Source organism: Eleutherodactylus coqui, chromosome 9, assembly GCF_035609145.1.
Source record: "Eleutherodactylus coqui strain aEleCoq1 chromosome 9, aEleCoq1.hap1, whole genome shotgun sequence".
Taxonomy (NCBI): Eukaryota; Metazoa; Chordata; class Amphibia; order Anura; family Eleutherodactylidae; genus Eleutherodactylus; species Eleutherodactylus coqui.
In genome coordinates, this window is record NC_089845.1 from 11,381,189 (window position 1) to 11,402,959 (window position 21,771).

A 21,771-nucleotide genomic window follows, 5' to 3' on the forward strand; every position below is an offset into this window, starting at 1 on the left:
CAGCCAGTAGTCGCTCCCAGAAGGGCATCTGACACCAGTCTGCTGCTCGCTCTCTGGGATTAGGACATTCCAGCCTTTGTCTATTAGATTTCTAGTTGCTTGTGGTGGTCGTCGAGCACAGGAGACCCCCTGCCCTCTGGCCCTCTCCTAAGAAGATTTCGGGCAGAAGCTCTTCTCATGTGGCACTAATTGAAATGATTGGTGGAGGGGGAGTTGTGAGCTCACTGGGTTTGACTCAGGCTTATCTGCCAGGGGCTAAGGAGAAAAAAAAGCAAAGCTTTGCCTCATTCCAGCGAGGCTCAGGGCTCCCGGCCATCTGTCCTCAGTCAGGAGACACACAGAAGGGCTGCGACCGTGCAGGAGAGGAGGAACCCCGGCGGACTGTCGTGCAGGTTGGTGCTACAGCCCCTTTATGTGTGCCTTCATGTCTGCATACTGTACTGCCACATAAACAAGGCTTGTCTGCCTGCAAAGGGTTAACTGAGCAGGGCATGCCGGTAGTTGTGTAGCAGCTAACCTGTCTGCTGAATCAATGGAGGAACGCCCAAGTACTGGATATGTGGGTTCTAATGCACATTGCCAGATCTCACTCTGCTGCACCTCTTATATGACATCTAATTAAAGGAGACGTTCACCCCTTTATCTGCTCATCAGAAGAGTTGTGGGTCAGGCCTGCTTGGCTGCAACCATATGCGTGTCAATGAAGAGAATTAGGATGCACATACTCTACTAAGTGGAAACTTTTGTATATTTAGGTTATGCAGCAGTTGTGCTCTCTGTTCGACCCCTCACTTCCATAATGTTATAACTGGGTCAAATGTCTTCAGTTTATTTATACAACTTAATAAACAATGGGAGATTAAGGACAGTCATATCCAACACTAATGGCAGATGGGAAAGTGACTTTTAATATTCAGACTTTTTTTTTTTATATACCATGAAGTCTCCCCGTAGCAGAATGCACTAATCTTTATAGAGATTCTCTAGGACAGATGTGACAGCGAATTGTACATATGTGTCCCATTGAAGATCTTGCTTAGACTAGATTATTATTATTAATAATTGGAACAATCTGTTCTATCGCTCATGTTGCCCTCCTAAAGTTTCTTACAATATGTCTGTCAAGCGTAATATTTTCTAATCCCATTCTGGTATGCGCATATATGTTCCACCATACACAGTGGTAACTGCTTCCTATGCAGAAATGATTTTTTTGATAAATGAATGACTAAAGCATTAGAAAATTCCGAACACTTGGTGGGTTTGGGTTTTCACCTGCACTGTCTGGCACAAAGGCCACATTGATGAACATGCAGGTTGAATTCTTCTGCTACAAGTACTGCTTGTTAATCACCTCAATTACATTATTATGAATGAAATATCCATGAAGCAAACTTCTCAACTGAATGCGAATGGTTGTATGGAACTGTTGTTGGAAAACCTTCAGAGGGCCCCAAATGTTCGTGGGTCACACAATGCAGATTGGGTCACACATGTGAATGGTCTTAATTGAGAGATGGACATTTTTTATAGTTTGCAGATAAGTATGGCATTGTTAACTGGGAGAGCAGCTCATGGCTTCACATTTTTGCTCTTTCACTTGTAAATGAAAGGCGTTCTTGTACGGGCATGAGTTTCATTCAAACAATGATATTTTTTGCATCTGAAAAGTAGGGATATTTCTGGCATTGGAAGATCTTAATGTATGAAGCATGGCAAACCAAGTGACTGGAATAATCCTATATATCTGTTGCAGTTCCAAGACCTAGTTAGAAATGCATGACATTTTACATAAAGTATATAGATAAAGGGGATGGGTTTATCATTGCGCACAGGTCATGGGTGGGCCATAGATGGCCTGCTTATATGATAGAAAGGCATGTTTGTACATAGAGTGATGCGGTTGAGATTCATGTCACAGAGGATTTTCTTGTTAATAATCTTTTTATCAGCATGCTGGACATTCAATCTCATCTGTATTATCAATAATTTTAGTGTCTTCATTTTGACATATGTTGTACCTAGCTTAAGCTGGAACATACGCAATTCTGTAATGTTTTGAGATCTCAGTAAATGTATATAATACATAGAAGTAGCAGAATTTATGGTGAAAAGTAGTGCAGTCACATTACCAAAGTTATTCTACCCTGTGACATTTTTCAAGTGCGACATACTGTTCTTGCTGTGCATACTTTTCATTCAGCAGACACAATGTAAAAACAAGTGTGGTATAATGTACTAAATACACTATAGTCCTGTGTGGACATACCAATGCTGGGATCAGCAGGATCAAGTTGAGTTCCATTTTTAAGGAATAGAAGCATTCTAGGGCACTGAGAGCTTAGAAAGTACGATATCTAAGGCCTCATTCACACAAGTGCTGTTTTCGCGCATTAGAGGTGCGTGAAAAGCTCAAGTCTAAATAGAACCAATGGTTTCCTACAGGAGCGTTCAGATGAATGTTTTTTAGATGCTCTAAATCGTCTCACCTATCAAAGATAGGACATGCGACTTCAAAGCTCGTATCTAAGGTCCGTGGTGTGAGAAAAGAGAGGACCTGACCTATCATTGGTGCGTGCTTTCCATAGACTCCTATGGGAACTTAAAAACACGCAACCCGCACCTCCGATCGTGCGAACAGGCAATTTCACAGCTAATTAAAGTAGCATGATCTTTAGTGCCGTGTATTTGAGATCTTTTCACGCACCTCTAATGCACGAAAACTGCTCTCGTTTGAACCAGGCCTAAGGGTGCATTCACACGAGCGTGTGCTGTACATAGGTGCACACAAAACCACGCACCCACATATATGCACAAACACGCGTGAATGCAGGTCCGTGCAGCATTGCTTTCAATGGGGTCGCGGGCCCGTTAAAAGCAATGGGCTGCTGGCAACCCCTGCAGTGATTTTCACAGAAGGGCTTGGAATATAAGCCCTTCCCTAAAAATCATCCCTGTTTGTGTAAAAAAATAAATAAATAAACTAAAGAAAAAAAAAAAATAAAATATATATATATACTCACCTCTCTGCCAATGCCGTGTAAATATTCCCCATGGGGAGTCCCCTTGTCACTGAACACTGTGACAGCACTGTCACAGTGATCAGTGCCAAGGGGACTCCCCGCGGGGAGTAAAGAATCCCCTGCCACAGCTGTGGCAGAGGATCTGGATTTTCTCCCATTGCCTTCAATGGAACCGGCTCTTCTGCAGTCCCATTGAAAGCAATGGGCTGCTGGCAAGCTCTGCAGGGATTTTCAGGGAAGGGCTTTAAATATAAGCCCTTCCCTAAAAATCATCCCTAGAATGTGTTAAAAATAAAAAAAAATTATACTCGCCTGCTGGAGCTTAGGCTCATCCAGCCTGTCTTCTCCCTGCACTGCTCTGAAGCTTTTTCAGTAGGCGGGGATTCAAAATCCGCACCTGCTGAAAGAGCTGTATCTGATTGGCTGAGTGCTCAGCCAATCACAGGCAGCTCTCAGCCATTCATTGAGTGACAGCTCAGTGCTGCCTATGATTGGTCACAGCACTCAACCAATCACAGATAGCACCTGGCCATTCAATATATGAATGGCCAAGCACTGCCTGTGAATGGCTGAGTGCTGAGACCAATCACAGGCAGCACTCAGCTGTCATTCAATGAATGGCTGAGCGCTCAGCCAATTAGATACAGCTCTTTCAGCTGAAAGAGATTCAGAGCAGTGCAGGGAGAAGACAGGGCTGGATGTGCCTGAGCCTCGGCAGCTGCGAAGAGGTCAGTATATATTTTTTTTATTTTTAACACATTGTAGGGATGATCTTCAGGGAAGGGCCTATATTTAAAGCCCTTCTCCGAAAATCCCTGCAGGGCTTGCCAGCAGCCTATTGCTTTCAATGGGACTGCAGAAGCGCCGGTCCCATTGAAAGCAATGGGAGAACATTGTAATCCTCTGCCACAGCTGTCACGGACCTATGGTGTGCGCATGTCCTATGTTATGCAGGTACATGCATTTGCATGCCTGTTAAACACTGACATGTGAACACACCATAGGGAAGCAATGTTTTTATTAGTCACGTGGTTTTATGCGCACAATTGTATGCACATAAACACGCTAGTCTGAATCCACCCTAAATGGGAGGCACGTCAGATGACAATGCTTCCATATATATTTACATATTGTCACTTATGGCTGTAATGAAACATTTTGTACATGGGAACAGTTAAAATGATTGATTTTCATGTCGTTTTTATGATATAGCGCTAGAATTGCATGTAAGCCCAATATCATTAAATGCAGATTTGATCAGGATGTTTAGTAAAACCTTAATACAGAAAACAGTGAAAATGGAGGAAGTCTACTTCTCTTCTTTACATGTGTTTCTGGTTTTGGCTTAATAATATGGACACAAAATGCTGACCAAGTTTGCAGTGTGTAAAAGTAGTCTTAGTATTAGTTTAACCCTCATGTGGTATCATGGGGTTTATCTGACCCTACGCTTATTCATTGCAGTTCTGCACTTTGAAACTAGTACAACACAAGGGTGTGTACACATATATGGCGGTAACAGAAAAAGCAATGGTTCCTTCCAAGTGGGTAAAAAATTATCTCATTTTGGAGAGAAGCAGCACAATCTGCATCCTGGAAAATAAAGTAGAAATGGCTTTTTTTACAAATGAAAAGTCCCCCCAAAATGATCACTTTTTGGGATACTCTGGTTGATCTGTGGTTGTTTAGGCCTGATAGCATCAGCAGCAGTGGTGGTGGTGGAAGTAGCTGACACTGTTGTCCCGGCTGACAAATCTTGTCACCTCTTCAAAAGGCCTTAGCATTCATATCTGATCAGTTGCCAATGCCTGAGCTAAAAATTACACTGGCTCCAAAAGCTGCCCATTTGCGGCATGAGGAAATCATTTGCCACTTTCAGATGGTCCAACATGTGTAAGGAGTATTGTTAGAATGTCGTAGTGGTACGGGAGTGACTGCACAGCAAGAACTTGGCTGGGTGTGAGTTCAGCTGAATGACTGGGGACATGGTATCTTTTGTTAGCTGTAGATTCCGTTATGACTAGATGACGGGGGAGAAGGAGCACCAGATGACAGGATGATGACAACGGGACTCTGCTGCCTGGGGATGGGGCCTGGCTACTAAGCAGGTGACCGGGATTTAGAGCAGCAGCAAAGGCTTGAGCATGTTGTGGGGCAATTAGATTTCCCCATGTGGCCTTGTGATGCCGCTCCATCTGCTTACATTATGGCCCTGGCCGCACCTTCCTTTCTGCTTGCAGGTCTGGCTCAGTAGCATGTTTGGTTCCTCCTTGTGTTAGCCCCTCCAGTGTAGCTGCCTCTGGCCTTCGGGGTTGTTGTTGTCTTGGTCATTTACCCTCTCAGATGCTGCAATCAGTAGTGACCATAGCGCCTCATATATAGGCTTTATACTGCATGGTGTATAGAAAATGGCTGCGCTTTCTTTCTCATCCCGTGTATACGTACCTGAAAATGGTACATCTACAGCGCAAAAATAAACAACACATATTTGGCTTTAGGACCATCTTAATGACCTGTAGAATTAAAGCATTACGGCGCATGCCACGGAAATGAGAAAAAACGAAAAAGCAGGTTTACTGTTTTCCCGCTATAAATGAATACAAATGAATCTGCACCCCCGGATTGTAAAAAATAAGCCCATCAATATGAAAACTAAAAACAACTGGTGCGTCCGGAGGGCCTAACGATGACCAGGTAATATTTGCGTGTAACTGTAAGTAGGGCCGTAGCAAGAAACCTCACCTCTCGATCCACGGATTCCGCTCCAACAGAGGCAGGAAATTCAAAATGGAAAGGCCCGTCCGTTAGGCCTCCAGCACACGGTAGCCAGACTCTGCATATGGAATCCCGCTGCGGCAGTGGGGTCTGCACTTACCTGCTCTGTCGCCGGAGAATCCGTATTGCGGATGGACCTGGCGGCTCGCCGTTGCACATGCGCAGTACGGATTTTTCTTTTCAAATCTTTTTTTGTCCCATGCTGTCACTAGGCGATGACACGGAATCCGAGGTCCGTCTGCAATGTTCATTATGGAAGGGCCGCAGATCGGATGATTTCCACTGCCTTCAATGGAAGCCGTCCACGCAAAAATGGAGCATGCTGCGACTTTTCCTCTGCTTGCGGGAACCGCAGTTAGTTTCCACAAGTGTGCAGGAAGGATCCAGTTACCATAGCATGCTATGGGCAGTATGTACTGCAGATCCACGGTGTGGACACCTGCTGCAGATATCCGCCCGTGAGCAGGTGGCCTTAGGTGTAAAGACCCCATTGTGCCCGACACATGACAGCGGGCCTCATTCATGTTGGAGACTTGTCCCCTCTACTTGCATGCTGGATCATCTTTAGAACTGTAAGTTGGGCCCCCAGAGTCACTTCCCATGGGGGGCCCTAGGCCCCCCATTCCAACACTAATCTCAGGTATGGTTGTAATGTTACTCTGCATGAATCCTAGTACTGAACAGTTAAATATGTGTCTGTCAGGTGCAGCATGTGAAATGTAAGGGCGATCTGTATTTGTTGCCATATTCTGGTAAGGTTTGCACAGATCTTCTTTCTTTGGAGGCATGCTGTCTGTTAGAAGGGCTTTCCAGGCAATTGTTATTGGAGACGTATCGTCAGGACTGGTCATCAGTGGGTGATCGGCTGGGATCCATCGATCAGCTGCTGTCAGTGCCACAACACACAGTGGAAGCAGATGGCTCGGACTCCTGTGTAGTGACTGTCACCGGTGATGGTAGGCGCCATGTCTGCTGGTTGTAATAGGAGCAGCGCCTGCAGTTACCAGCAGTGGCCACGACATGGCTAAATAATTATTCTGTTGGGGTCTTGAGCAGCAGATCCCAACAGATCTGCTACTGATGACCAGTAATGGCTGCCCAGAAGAGCCCTTTAGTTTATTTGCGCTGCTTAGTGCTGCTGGCAGATTATACAAGGCATGGATTCTGCATCATGTTACAAAGCAGCGCCGTTCTGTCATTCCAGCGGTTTAGGGAACCATGCCGGATTGACTGCCTTTCTAAATGCTGAATAATACCTTCCGAGCCGGCCTCACATGGACGCGGCTCCGAGGTTTAGATCCATATTCTTCAGATAACACAAATAATTTTAGATGTTCAGCAAGTTTTTAATCTTTTCTGTTGTAAGAAAAAAAAAAGCCCAGTTCTTTTTTAGCAAGGCTCGGGGATTTTTTGTTCAGATGGTCCCAATTTTGGCAAGCTATCTGCTGAAGGAATATGGGTCGCTTGGGTTTTAGCATTAAGCAGGAAATCCGTGGCCAATAGGATTTAACTGAGAAGCAAAAGCTTTATTTACTACATTTAGTTAATGAAGGGTAGGAGAGGAAGAGTGTGAAGCCGTATGTGTGATTGATGTATCAGCGGGAGGAACAGCTAATGACTTCATCTTCTGAGGTTTTGCAACTGATGAATTTTTAGAATATTAGCATTTTAATTTCTGTTAATACAAGTGTGCAGACGCGGCGGTCACACATGTCGCGGGGCAGCGCTGTGTTCTGCTTCCAGGGTTGGTGCACTAGAAAGGATGGATGAAATATTAAAGGGAATCTGTCAGCAGTTCTGAGAGCTGTAGCCCACGTGCAGCGGCGGAACAGACAAGTAGAGCATGCTTCTAAGCTGCCACACGGGTCTAAGTGCATTTACGCATGCAGCTGTGCAATGGCATCACGTTTGTGCGTGCTTTACTGTGCACATTTGCGGGCCCCAAAAACATTCACCCATGCTTTCAGTCATTGAATTGGGCAATTACTGTAATTCATTTAATATGCACTCTTTCCCTGTGCAAATCCGCAGGAGTATAGAGCACGCAAACAAAATGCACGCACAAAATACACTTATGTGAGCTAACCCAAATTCTGCATGTGTGATCCGCAGCTCAAATGTGTTCATGTGAATAAGCATTTCTAAAATAGTTATAAAACTTCCTGCACGGTTGGCTAGAAGTGCTCGACCATTTCGGTGGGTGGGCCTGGAGTATCTCTCCTGCCTGCAGTGTGCTCCATAACTTGGTCCCACTCCTGAAGAGTGACATGGATGACATCTCCTCCATGGAAGGGTACAAATGTTGCACATGCTCTACACAACCACGGACTGTTGTTGCTGGCTGATTTGACTAAATCATGGAATCATAGAATGGTAGAGTTGGAAGGGACCTCAAGGGTCATTGGTCCCAACCCCCTGCTCAGTGAAGGATTCACAAAATCATCCCAGACAGATATTTGTCCAGTCCCTTCCATTGAAGGAGAACCCCCCCACCTCCCGTGGCAACCTGTTCCACTCACTGATCTCCCTGACTGTCTAATATCTAATCTGTGTCTCCTCCCTTTTCAGTTTCATCCCATTGCTTCTAGGCTTTCCTTGTGTAGATGAGGATAGGGCTCATCCCTCTGCACTGTGACAGCCCTTCAGATATTTGTAGGCAGCTATTAAGTCTCCTCTCAGCCTTCTCTTCTGCTAAACATTCCCAGATCCTTTAACCGTTCCTCTGCACATTCTCCAATCAGGATCCCACTTCCTGAGAACGGCATCTCAGATCAGTGGACCATCCCATGGATGACATAGGAGACTCAACAAGAGTGGGGCTGGGTTATGGAGAGACGCTCACAGACACCCACATCTTCTTTCATATGCTCTCAGTGTCAGGCTGCCTTTAGATGCCCATAAAGGGCCCCAACCTCAGTGCCCATAGTGCCAGTTTCAGATGCTCCCATGTGCAGCATCACTGCCCCTCCCCAAACAGCAATTTGTGGCGTCACTGCCACCCCGCTCCCCCAAACAACATTGTGTAGCCTCACTGCCCCTTTCCCCTCTACCCCAACAACATTGTGTAGCCTCACTGCCCCATTCCCTCCCTCCCCCAACAACATTGTGCAGCCTCACTGCCCCATTCCCTCCCTCCTCCAACAACATTGTGCAGCCTCACTGCCACCCCCGCTCCCCCAAACAACATTGTGCAGCCTCACTGCCCCTTTCCTCCCTCCCCCAACAACATTGTGCAGCCTCACTGCCCCATTCCCTCCCTCCCCCAACAACATTGTGCAGCCTCACTGCCCCTTTCCTCCCTCCCCCAACAACATTGTGCAGCCTCACTGCCCCTTTCCCCCCTCCCCCAACAACATTGTGCAGCCTCACTGCCCCTTTCCCCCCTCCCCCAACAACATTGTGCAGCCTCACTGCCCCTTTCCCTCCCTCCCCCAACAACATTGTGCAGCCTCACTGCCCCTTTCCCCCCTCCCCCAACAACATTGTGTAGCCTCACTGCCACCCCGCTCCCCCAAACAACATTGTGCAGCCTCACTGCCCCTTTCCTCCCTCCCCCAACAACATTGTGTAGCCTCACTGCCACCCCGCTCCCCCAAACAACATTGTGCAGCCTCACTGCCCCTTTCCTCCCTCCCCCAACAACATTGTGCAGCCTCATTTTATTTTTGTAGACTTATTAAAATGCCTACAAAAAAAACAATATATTGCAATCCTAAAATATTGCAGTATATTGTATGTGATCAAACAATCAGAAGTTCGAGTCCCCTATCGGAACTAAAAAGAAGAATAAAAATCAGTGAAATAAAGATATTTTCAGTGATATTAAAAGTTTAGCAAAAAACCCTTATCCTATTTTTAATTTCAGTAGTTAGATTTTTATAACCCCCCCCCCCCCCCCCCCCCCCCCAGAAATGAAGACTGTGACATCTAATAGCGGTTTGTGCAAACAGCTGACTATCTATCTGTACAAAGCATCTCCTATGTCTGGTACATTTAGTAGAAGGCTTTTCACAATAGGTTCATAGTGTAGTCAAAGCATCGTTCAGCTAAATTTACCTGGATGAGTGCGATATCGGGCGGGAAGCTCACCCTGCATCGTGCTTGCCAATATGCGTTTTTCACACCGATGCCAGGGGTTTTTTATTACAAAATGCCTCACATCACTTTTGTGAAATTGCAATCCTGAATTGTGTGGGAAACCTCGCATCGCACTCACAGCATGCAGAGCCTTGCGAGGTCTCCCAAAGCCCCATTGGAAACCACGGCGAGGCGTTCTGCGGGAAAGAACAGGTTGCGATTTTTATCCTTGCAGCATTGCTATGAAGGAAAAAAAAAACGCTCCTGTGAAAAGGTCCATTCAAAAGACTGGTGTTCATATTCGCATGTCTCGCAACGCACAAAACTCATGCGAGACTCCCCTCATGTGAATAAACCCGTAATCCTACTGTTTACCCAACAAGGTTAACCCTTTCCAATCCACTGTCTGACCTCTGAAGACATTATGATTTAAGGCTGTACAGCTCCGATGTTGGAAGACGTCCGTCGGGGTTCTCTTACTGTATATTGCCAGCCTCTCTGCTGTCGGAGCCTATCCAACGTGTCAACTTATGCAGTAATTGCTTTAGCCAGCATATAGCTCCATTGTGTAACGGCAGAAAAAGAATAAGCCCCCTAGGAAAACCAGGATACTAATTGGATTGGAAAGGGTTAATAAAGACATTGCAATTGTTCATAGTTTGTCATTAAATGTAATTGTTCACAAACCGGAATAAAACGCCGCCGCAGTGCCCCACCGGGTTCTATCTGCCATTTTACAGATCCTCATATTTTGTGTGTGAAGGTAAAGTGCGCCATTCTCCTCCATGACTAACTTCACACAGGCGAGCGCGACACCAAGCTGGAAATTACGGCCTGATATTGCGCTCACCAACGTGCATTTTCCCCTCAGGTGTGAGGCGTTCCTATATGAAAACTTCCTGGCATGACTCTGGGGCAGCGGCCCTCCAGGGTCTCTCCCGTTGTTTTCAGTGGGGGACCCTCGCACCGCAGAGCACTGAGAGCACGCACTAAGAGAGGGCATACCGCGATTTGTTTCCCGCTTCACCGTGCAATGCAAGGAAGAATCGCCCATGTGTATGGTCCCATTCAAAAGAATGGGGGTCAGAGTCGTGTGTCTCGCAACACACTAATCTAGCGCAATTTTCTCAGGGAAGCCTTAGTTTTAATTACATCTGAGAGGAAAACCTCCCTTCCCAGAAAATGTCCCATTCGGGGCCAATAGGAAGCAGAGCAGAGGTTCTCGCACATCGCCTCCTACATCTATGGAGGTACCTGGGTATAAGATGTGCAGTCTAACAGGTGGGTAGGTGGTCAGAAGGGACGGTAGGTTTACTATTTATAGTAATACGTTTTCAAAATTTATATAACGTTTTGTAAAATCATCTGTTTTTTAACTATTTGTTGCACTGTAGCATCGTATATATTTGTTTAAAAGGTTTAGAATGATTTGATGGAGTTTTAAAAAGTTACTATTTTCCCAACATCAACATAAAAACATCAAACCAAAATGATAGTATACCTATTAGGCATCACTGTGTCCACACGGATAACAAAGCGACACATGACTAATCCTGCCTGCTGCACACAAAACACAACGCCAGAATGGTGCTTTTTTTTAGGTCTCCCCATCTCCAAGACAAAAATTTTAAAAAAGTCATATCCCCTCAAAAATGGTACCAATAGGAACTACACGTCATTCCACGAATCGCAAACCTTCGCACAACCTTATTAACAGAAGCATAAAAGAGGGACGGCTGTCAGAAGATGGCGACAGAAACCAATACTTTTTCTTTTAGGCCCTCTGTCAGACGAGCGTGTGTTTTGCTCTCACATAATGCACGCTTCTAAGAGAAACAATGGTTTCCTATAGTAGCGTTCATATGCGCAAAATAGCACGCACCTAAAAAAGATAGGACATGGTGTGCGCTGATGGTGCGCATTGTGCAGGAGCTTCCATTGACTCCTATGAGAGCAGGAGTTCATGGAGACGCTTGCGCTGGGAATAGATTCCCCACTGCTTACAGCAGGGCATGTAAAATGTGGCCAGAAGCACCTTTTAAATGTCCTGCTGTTAACCCCTTAGTCCCTGCGGGGGTAAGAGGACTCCCGAAGGGCTCCGTTAATTCCTGCGGAGAGTCACAGTGTTCAGTGATGAGGGGACTGCTGTCACAGGCAGAGGAGCACGATGTTATCCCATTGCTTTTAATGGGTACGGCGCTGCTGCCACCCCATTGAAAGCAACAGATGAAGGCAACACCGCAGCGATGATTTTCAGGAGGGGTATAGGGGGGCTGGAAATATAAACCCTACTCTGAAAATCATCCCTAGCTGTAGAAAACAAAGTAGTTGCCTCACCTAGAAGCGCTGTCCGGCTCTTCTCCCTGCCCCCGGCAGACTTCTTCTGTATTCTGGTGGCCAGGGATTGGAAAATCCCCACCTCCAGAAAGCGCTGCTTCTGATTGGCTGAGCGCTGTGACCAATCAGAGGCAGCACTGAGCCATTCTTTAAATGCAATGGGATAGCATCAGCTCCTCTGCCACAGTTGTGACAGCTGTGGCAAGAGATTCCTTTATCCCCGCTGCAGTTCCCTCATCACTGAACACTGTGACAGTGCTGTCAGTGTTCAGTGATGAGGGGACCTTTGTGGAGCAGCTGCTCCAGTGAATGGGCAAAGTTTTATGTGCAGACTTTGCCCTTTCACGCACTTTCTGCTATTGTGAGCAGCTGGGTTTTTTTCACATGCGTAGGTGCGCAAAAAAACACACTCGTCTAAATGAGGCCTAAAAAGATATATATATATATTTTTAAAGTAGTACAACAATAAAAGCTCCAAAGATTTGGAACATCCGTAATGCTACTGACTAACAAAATACATTTAACATGTAACGTTTGCTGTACAGGTGTACACCATAACAAAAAAAACCCCATATAAAAATATATATATATGCTTACTAGAGATGAGCGAGTGCACTTGTCCAAGCTTGATGCTCGTTCGAGTATTAGGGTGTTCGAGATGCTCGTTACTCGAGACGAGCACCACGCGATGTTCGAGTTACTTTCACTTTCATCTCTGAGACATTAGCGCGCTTTTCTGGCCAATAGAAATACATGGAAGGCGTTACAACTTACTTCTGTGATGTTCCAGCCCTATACCACCCCCGTGCAGTGAGTGGCTGGGGAGATCAGGTGACACCCGAGTATTAAAATCTGCCCCGCCGGCGTTTTGCCACAGATGCATTCTGACAGAGATCAGGGACAGTGCTGCTGCTGATGCTGCTGCTGCTGCTGCTATAGGGAGAGCGTTATGAGTTATTTTAGGCTTGAAGAACCCCAACGGTCCTTCTTAGGGCCACATCTGACCGTGTGCAGTACTGTTGAGGCTGCGGCGTGCAGAGTATTGCGTCCTCAGTCTGCAGTCATTGTATAGGGCCAGTACTGGTGATGCAGGGAAAGAGATATACAGGCTATATAGGCAGTGGGCTTTCTCAAAAAAATTGGGGAAAAATACTATATTTGGGCTGCCTGTGACCGTGTACAGTTTACTGCGTGTCTGCTGGCGGTAGTAGTCCTAATTAATACGCAGCTAAGCGTTACAGCAGCCTTGCGCAAAATTGTTTCCTGCCTCTGCTGTCTCCGTTACATCAACGCCGTCATCCCGGCAGAGGGAATCAGTACACATAATATTATACGCTGCCTACAGTATGTGTCTGCTGGGGGTAGAAGTCCTAATTAATACGCAGCTAAGTGTTACAGCAGCCTTGCGCAAAATTGTTTCCTGCCTCTGCTGTCTCCGTTACATCACCGCCGTCATCCCGGCAGAGGGAATCAGTATACATAATATTATACGCTGCCTACAGTATCTGTCTGCTGGGGCTAGAAGTCCTAATTAATACGCAGCTAAGCGTTACAGCAGCCTTGCGCAAAATTGTTTCCTGGATCTGCTGTCTCCGTTACATCACCGCCGTCATCCTGGCAAAGGGAATCAGTATACATAATATTATGCACTGCCTACAGTATCTGTCTGCTGGGGGTAGAAGTCCTAATTAATACGCAGCTAAGCGTTACAGCAGGCGTGTGCAAAATTGTTTAATGACTCTGCTGTCTCCGTTACATCACCGCCGTCATCCCGGCAGAGGGAAACAGTATACATAATATTATACGCTGCCTACAGTATCTGTCTGCTGGGGGTAGAAGTCCTAATTAATACGCAGCTAAGCGTTACAGCAGCCTTGCGCAAAATTGTTTCCTGCCTCTGCTGTCTCCGTTACATCACCGCCGTCATCCCGGCAGAGGGAATCAGTATACATAATATTATACACTGCCTACAGTATCTGTCTCCTGGGGGTAGAAGTCCTAATTAATACGCAGCTAAGCGTTACAGCAGGCGTACGCAAACTTGTTTCCTGCCTCTGCTGTCTCCGTTACTTCACCGCCGTCATCCTGGCAGAGGGAAACAGTATACATAATATTATACGCTGCCTACAGTATCTGTCTCCTGGGGGTAGAAGTCCTAGTTAATATGCAGCCAAGCGTTACAGCAGGCGTGCACAAAATTGTTTCCTGCCTCTGCTGTCTCCGTTACATCACCGCCATCATCCCGGCAGAGGGAATCAGTATACATAATATTATATGCTGCCTACAGTATGTGTCTGCTGGGGGTTGAAGTCCTAATTAATACGCAGCTAAGCGTTACAGCAGCCTTGCGCAAAATTGTTTCCTGCCTCTGCTGTCTCCGTTACATCACCGCCGTCATCCCGGCAGAGGGAAACAGTATACATAATATTATACGCTGCCTACAGTATCTGTCTGCTGGGGCTAGAAGTCCTAATTAATACGCAGCTAAGCGTTACAGCAGGCGTGCGCAAAATTGTTTAATGACTCTGCTGTCTCCGTTACATCACCGCCGTCATCCCGGCAGAGGGAAACCGTATACATAATATTATACGCTGCCTACAGTATCTGTCTGCTGGGGGTAGAAGTCCTAATTAATACGCAGCTAAGCGTTACAGCAGCCTTGCGCAAAATTGTTTCCTGCCTCTGCTCTCTCAGTTACATCACCGCCGTCATCCCGGCAGAGGGAAACAGTATACATAATATTATACGCAGCCTACAGTATCTGTCTGCTGTATCAGCTCAGCATTTAAACAAATAGAAGCAAAATACTTAAAGGGGTTGTCCCGCGCCGAAACGGTTTTTTTTTTTTTAACCCCCCCCCCCCCGTTCGGCGCGAGACAACCCCGATGCAGGGGTTAAAAAAACAAACCGGAGAGTGCTTACCTGAATCCCGGCGGTCCGGCGTCTTCATACTCACCTGCTGAAGATGGCCGCCGGGGTCTGCTCCCTCCGTGGACCGCAGCTCTTCTGTGCGGTCCATTGCCGATTCCAGCCTCCTGATTGGCTGGAATCGGCACGTGACGGGGCGGAGCTACACGGAGCCGGCATTCTGCACGAGCGGCCCCATTGAAGACAGCAGAAGACCCGGACTGCGTAAGCGCGGCTAATTTGGCCATCGGAGGCCGAAAATTAGTCGGCACCATGGAGACGAGGACGCCAGCAACGGAGCAGGTAAGTATAAAACTTTTGATAACTTCTGTATGGCTCATAATTAATGCACAATGTACATTACAAAGTGCATTAATATGGCCATACAGAAGTGTATAGACCCACTTGCTGCCGCGGGACAACCCCTTTAAGGCCTACTACTGGCCTTTGGCCACTTGATTGCTTCTGAGCTATGAATTCCACTAGCTCAGTGATACGCACCTACGTCTCACTACAGGCGTGCGCAAAATTTTTTCCTGGCTCTGCTGTGCGTTCCGTAAGCGAAGTCAGCCTCCAACCACAGGCCAATAAGCGTCACATTTAATTACAGCGTTCTGTTTCTGCTCTACTCGTAATACACCATGCTCAGGGGTAAGGGTAGGCCTAGAGGACGTGGACGCGGAGGCCCAAGTCAGGGTGTGGGCACAGGCCGAGCTCCTGATCCAGGTGTATCACAGCCGAATGCTGCGGGATTAGGAGAGAGGCAAGTTTCTGGGCTCCCCAGATTCATCTCACAATTAATGGGTCCACACGGTAGACCTTTATTAGAAAATGAGCAGTGTGAGCAGGTCCTGTCGTGGATGGCAGAAAGTGCATCCAGCAATCTATCGACCACCCAGACTTCTACGCCATCCACTGCTGCAACTCTGAATCCTCTGGCTGCTGCTCCTCCTTCCTCCCAGCCTCCTCACTCCATTACAATGACACATTCTGAGGAGCAGAGAGACTCCCAGGAACTGTTCTCGGGCCCCTGCCCAGAATGGGCAGCAATGGTTCCTCTCCCACCGGAGGAGTTTGTCGTGACCGATGCCCAACCTTTGGAAAGTTCCCGGGGTCCGGGGGATGAGGCTTGGGACTTCCGGCAACTGTCTCAAGAGCTTTCAGTGGGTGAGGAGGACAATGGCGATGAGACACAGTTGTCTATCAGTGAGGTAGTAGTAAGGGCAGTAAGTCCGAGGGAGGAGCGCACAGAGGATTCGGAGGAAGAGCAGCTGGACGATGAGGTGACTGACCCCACCTGGTTTGCTAAGCCTACTGAGGACAGGTCTTCAGAGGGGGAGGCAAGTGCAGCAGCAGGGCAGGTTGGAAGAGGCAGTGCGGTGGCCAGGGGTAGAGGCAGGGCCAGACCAAATAATCCACCAACTGTTTCCCAAAGCGCCCCCTCACGCCATGCCACCCTGCAGAGGCCGAGGAGCTCAAAGGTTTGGCAGTTTTTCACTGAGAGTGCAGACGACCGACGAACTGTGGTGTGCAATGTTTGTCGCGCCAAGATCAGCCGTGGAGCCACCACCACCAGCCTCACCACCACCAGCATGTGCAGACATATGATGGCCAAGCACCCCACAAGGTGGGACGAAGGCCATTCACCGCCTCCGGTTTGCACCACTGCCTCTCCCCCTGTGCCCCAACCTGCCACTGAGATCCAGCCCCCCTCTCAGGACACAGGCACTACCGTCTCCCGGCCTGCACCCACACCCTCACCTTCGCTGTCCTCGGCCCCATCCAGCAATGTCTTTCAGCGCACCGTCCAGTCGTCGCTAGCGCAAGTGTTTGAGCGCAAGCGCAAGTACGCCGCCACGCACCCGCAAGCTCAAGCGTTAAACGTGCACATAGCCAAATTGATCAGCCTGGAGATGCTGCCGTATAGGCTTGTGGAAATGGAGGCTTTCAAAAACATGATGGCGGCGGCGGCCACGCGCTACTCGGTTCCCAGTCGCCACTACTTTTCCCGATGTGCCGTCCCAGCCCTGCACGACCACGTCTCCCGCAACATTGTACGCGCCCTCACCAACGCTGATACTGCCAAGGTCCACTTAACAGCGGACACGTGCACAAGCACAGGCAGGCAGGGCCACTATATCTCCCTGACGGCACATTGGGTGAATTTAGTGGAAGCTGGACCGAGTCAGAGCCTGGGACCGCTCACGTCCTACCCACCCCCAGAATTGCGGGCCCCAGCTCGGTGCTGGTATCTGCGGCGGTGTATGCTTCCTCCGCTAAACTACACTCCTCCTCCTACGCAATCTCTGTCTCGCAATCAAGATGTGTCAGCAGCAGCACGTCGCCACCAGTCGGTGTCGCGCAGGGTGGCAACACAGCGGTGGGCAAGCTCCAGCAGGCCGTGCTGAAACTACTCAGCTTAGGAGAGAAGAGGCACACGGCCCACGAACTGCTGCAGGGTCTGACAGAGCAGACCGACCGCTGGCTTTCGCCGCTCAGCCTCCAACCGGGCATGGTCATGTGTGACAACGGCCGTAACCTGGTGGCGGCTCTGCAGCTCGGCAGCCTCACACACATGCCATGCCTGGCCCACATCTTTAATTTGGTGGTTCAGCGCTTTCTGAAAAGCTACCCACGCTTGTCAGACCTGCTCGGAAAGGTGCGCCGGTTCAGCGCACATTTCCGCAAGTCCAAGACGAATGCTGCCACCCTGCGGACCCTGCAACATCGGTTTAATCTGTCAGTGCACCGACTGCTGTGCGACGTGCCCACACGGTGGAACTCTACGCTCCACATGTTGGCCAGGCTCTATGAGCAGCGTAGAGCTATAGTGGAATACCAACTCCAACATGGGCGGCGTAGTGGGAGTCAGCCTCCACAATTCTTTACAGAAGAGTGGGCCTGGTTGGCAGACATCTGCCTGGTCCTTGGAAACTTTGAGGAGTCTACCCAGATGGTGAGCGGCGATGCTGCAATCATTAGTGTCACCATTCCTCTGCTATGCCTCTTGAGAAGTTCCCTGCAAAGCATAAAGGCAGACGCTTTGCGCTCGGAAACGGAGGCGGGGGAAAACAGTATGTCACTGGATAGTCAGAGCACCCTCATGTCTATATCTCAGCGCATTGAGGAGGAGGAGGAGGGGGAGGAGCATGAGGAGGAGGGGGAAGAGACAGCTTGGCCCACTGCTGAGGGTACCCATGCTGCTTGCCTGTCATCCTTTCAGCGTGTATGGCCTGAGGAGGAGGAGGAGGAGGATCCTGAAAGTGATCTTCCTAGTGAGGACAGCCATGTGTTGCATACAGGTACCCTGGCACACATGGCTGACTTCATGTTAGGATGCCTTTCTCGTGACCCTCGCATTACACGCATTCTGGCCACTACGGATTACTGGGTGTACACACTGCTCGACCCACGGTATAAGGAGAACCTTTCCACTCTCATACCTGAAGAGGAAAGGGGTTCGAGAGTGATGCTATACCACAGGACCCTGGCGGACAAACTGATGGTAAAATTCCCATCCGACAGCGCTAGTGGCAGAAGGCGCAGTTCCGAGGGCCAGGTAGCAGGGGAGGCGCGGAGATCAGGCAGCATGTACAGCACAGGCAGGGGAACACTATCCAAGGCCTTTGCCAGCTTTATGGCTCCCCAGCAAGACTGTGTCACCGCTCCCCAGTCAAGGCTGAGTCGGCGGGAGCACTGTAAAAGGATGATGAGGGAGTACGTAGCCGATCGCACGACCGTCCTCCGTGACGCCTCTGCCCCCTACAACTACTGGGTGTCGAAGCTGGACACGTGGCCTGAACTCGCGCTGTATGCCCTGGAGGTGCTTGCTTGTCCTGCGGCTAGCGTCTTGTCAGAGAGGGTGCTTAGTGCGGCTGAGGGAATAATCACGGATAAGCGTACCCGCCTGTCAACCGACAGTGCCGACAGGCTTACAATCATAAAGATGAACAAAGCCTGGATTTCCCCAGAGTTCTCTTCTCCACCAGCGGACAGCAGCGATACCTAAACAATGCGTAGGCTGCACTCGCGGATGGAAGCATCGTTCTCTATCACCATAAAAAACGGGGACCTTTTAGCTTCATCAATCTGCGTATTATATTCATCCTCCTCCTCCTGCTCCTCCTCCTGAAACCAGACGTAATCACGCCGAACAGGCAATTTTTCTTAGGCCCACAAGGCTCAGTCATATAACTTTTGTAAACAATGTTTATACGTTTCAATTCTCAATTCAATAAAGCGTTGAAACTTGCACCTGAACCAATTTTTATTTTAACTGGGCTGCCTACAGGCCTAGTTACAAATTAAGCCACATTAACCAAAGCGATTAATGGGTTTCACCTGCCTTCTTGGTTGGGCATGGGCAATTTTTCTGAGGTACATTTGCACTGTTGGTACACCAATTTTTTTTGGCCCTCGCCTACATTGTAATCCTAGTAATTTTTAGCCCACCTGCATTAAAGCTGACGTTACCTCAGCTGTACTTGGCACTGCATTGGGATATATTTATGTACCGCCGGTGGGTTCCAGAGAGCCGCCCATGCTGTCGGTCCACACGGAGTTGTAACTGCATGTGTCCACTTCTAAAGATCCCAGTCTGACTGGGGCATGCAGTGTGGGCCGAAGCCCACCTGCATTAAACCTGACGTTACCTCAGCTGTGATGGGTAATGCAATGGGATATATTTATGTACCGCCGGTGGCTTCCTGGCACCCACCCATGCTGTCGGTCCACACGGAGTTGTAACTGCATGTGTCCACTTCTAAAGAACCCCAGTGTGACTGGGGCATGCAGTATGGGCCGAAGCCCACCTGCATCAAACCTGACGTTACCTCAGCTGTGATGGGCAATGCAATGGGATTTATTTATGTACCGCCGGTGGGTTCCAGGGAGCCACCCATGCTGTGGGTACACACGGAATTCCCATTGCGGAGTTGTACCTGCCTGTGACTATTTATAAAAAACCCCGGTCTGACTGGGGCATGCAGACACCTTGACAGAATGAATAGTGTGTGGCACGTAGGTTCCCCATTGCTATGCCCACGTGTGCAGCTCCTGATGGAGGTGGCACAGGATTGGATTTCTCATTGCTTCTGTACAACATTATGGGCTATCGCCCCGCCCCTTTTAAAGAGGGTCGCTGCCTGGCTGTGCCAACCATCTGCAGTGTGTACCTGCGGTTCCTCCTCATGGCAGACGCACTTATAAATAGACATGAGGGTGGTGTGGCTATGAGGCCAGCGTGTGGCATGAGGGCAGCTGAAGGCTGCACAGGGACACTTTAGTGTGCGCTGTGGACACTGGGTCGTGCGGGGGGGTTGGGCAGCATGTAACCCAGGAGAAGTGGTAGCGGAGTATCATGCAGGCAGTGATTGTGCTTTGTTGGAGGTAGTGTGGTGCTTAGCTAAGGTATGCCTTGCTAATGAGGGTTTTTCAGAAGTAAAAATTGTTGGGAGGGGGGGGGGCACTCTTGCCGCTATTGTGGCTTAATAGTGGGACCTGGGAACTTGAGATGCAGCCCAACATGTAGCCCCTCGCCTGCCCTATCCGTTGCTGTGTCGTTCCCATCACTTTCTTGATTTGCCCAGATTTTCACAAATGAAAACCTTAGCGAGCATCGGCGATATACAAAAATGCTCGAGTCACCCATTGACTTCAATGGGGTTCGTTACTCGAAACGAACCCTCGAGCATCTCGAAAAGTTCATCTCGAGTAACGAGCACCCGAGCATTTTGGTGCTCGCTCATCTCTAATGCTTACCTCTTCGCCGCTGCTGTGTCCCCCACATGCAGCAGATGTTTTCTTTATCCCCGTAGGGAATAAAGAATTCCCTACAGTAGCTGTCACAGATGACAGCTGCGGTAGGGGATCCAGCTGCTGGCACCCTGTAATTGTTTTTCAGGGAAGAGCTTTAAATATAAGCCCCTCCCTGAAAAACAAGTCAAACTGGTGTAAAAATTAAAAGAAAAAAAAACATACTCCCCTTTCTTCAGCTGCTGGGGCTCAGCTGTGTCCTGTCTCCGCTGTCCCCAGCTCTGCACTGAAGTTTTTCAGCAGGTGGGGAATTAAAATCAGCCAATTACAGGCAGTTCTCACTGAATTAATGACAGGCGAGAGTTGCCTGTGATTGGCTGAGCAGCAGCCGCGGCTCCATTGAAGGCAATGCACGGACCTTCCCACATGCGTGTTTTTGCGTGTACAGGGGTGAGCACATATGTACGCATACGCTCATTTGAACCCACCCTTATAGTTGGTGGCCCAGTTCCAGATTTTGCAGTGGGGCCCAGCAGCTTCAAGTTATGACTCTGCCCATTCCATGTTTATTTTGTCACCAACGGAGCCGCGTCAGACCTTGTCTTTTATGGGACAATTTGGATTTTCCATTGGCACTATTTTGGGGTCATGCAACTTTTTGATCACTTTTTATTGTGTCTTTTTAGAGGCATTTCTGGCTTTGTTTTTCTGTGTTCACAATATGGTACCAATGACCTGTTACCAGTCAATACAATTACAGTAATACCAAATTATACAGGTTGGTTTTCTTTTGTTACCATGAGCAATAACAGTATTTCTATAGAGAAAATGAAATAATATATTCTGAGAGTTCATAGACAAAATAAAATATAGACATTGTGGTTTTCATTGGAATATA

General features: G+C 48.2%; 1 protein-coding gene and 1 long non-coding RNA gene across 8 annotated transcripts in view; one reads left to right on the top strand and one right to left on the bottom strand.

The window, feature by feature from the left end:
- The window catches only part of LOC136578927 (uncharacterized), a 168,684-nt gene that overhangs the window by 135,987 nt on the left and 10,926 nt on the right, over positions 1-21,771 (bottom strand). The gene's annotated exons all lie outside the window — the stretch shown is intronic.
- LOC136578925 (poly(rC)-binding protein 3-like) overlaps positions 1-21,771 on the top strand; it is a 645,331-nt gene that overhangs the window by 120 nt on the left and 623,440 nt on the right. For 6 of the 7 annotated variants that reach the window (XM_066579121.1, XM_066579120.1, XM_066579123.1 and 3 more), the window contains exon 1: positions 35-392. The exons of the other annotated variant lie outside the window; for it this stretch is intronic. The gene's annotated coding sequence lies outside the window, so the exon portion shown is untranslated. Of the gene's footprint in view, positions 1-34; positions 393-21,771 lie in introns of those variants that run through there. 7 annotated transcript variants of the gene reach the window in all.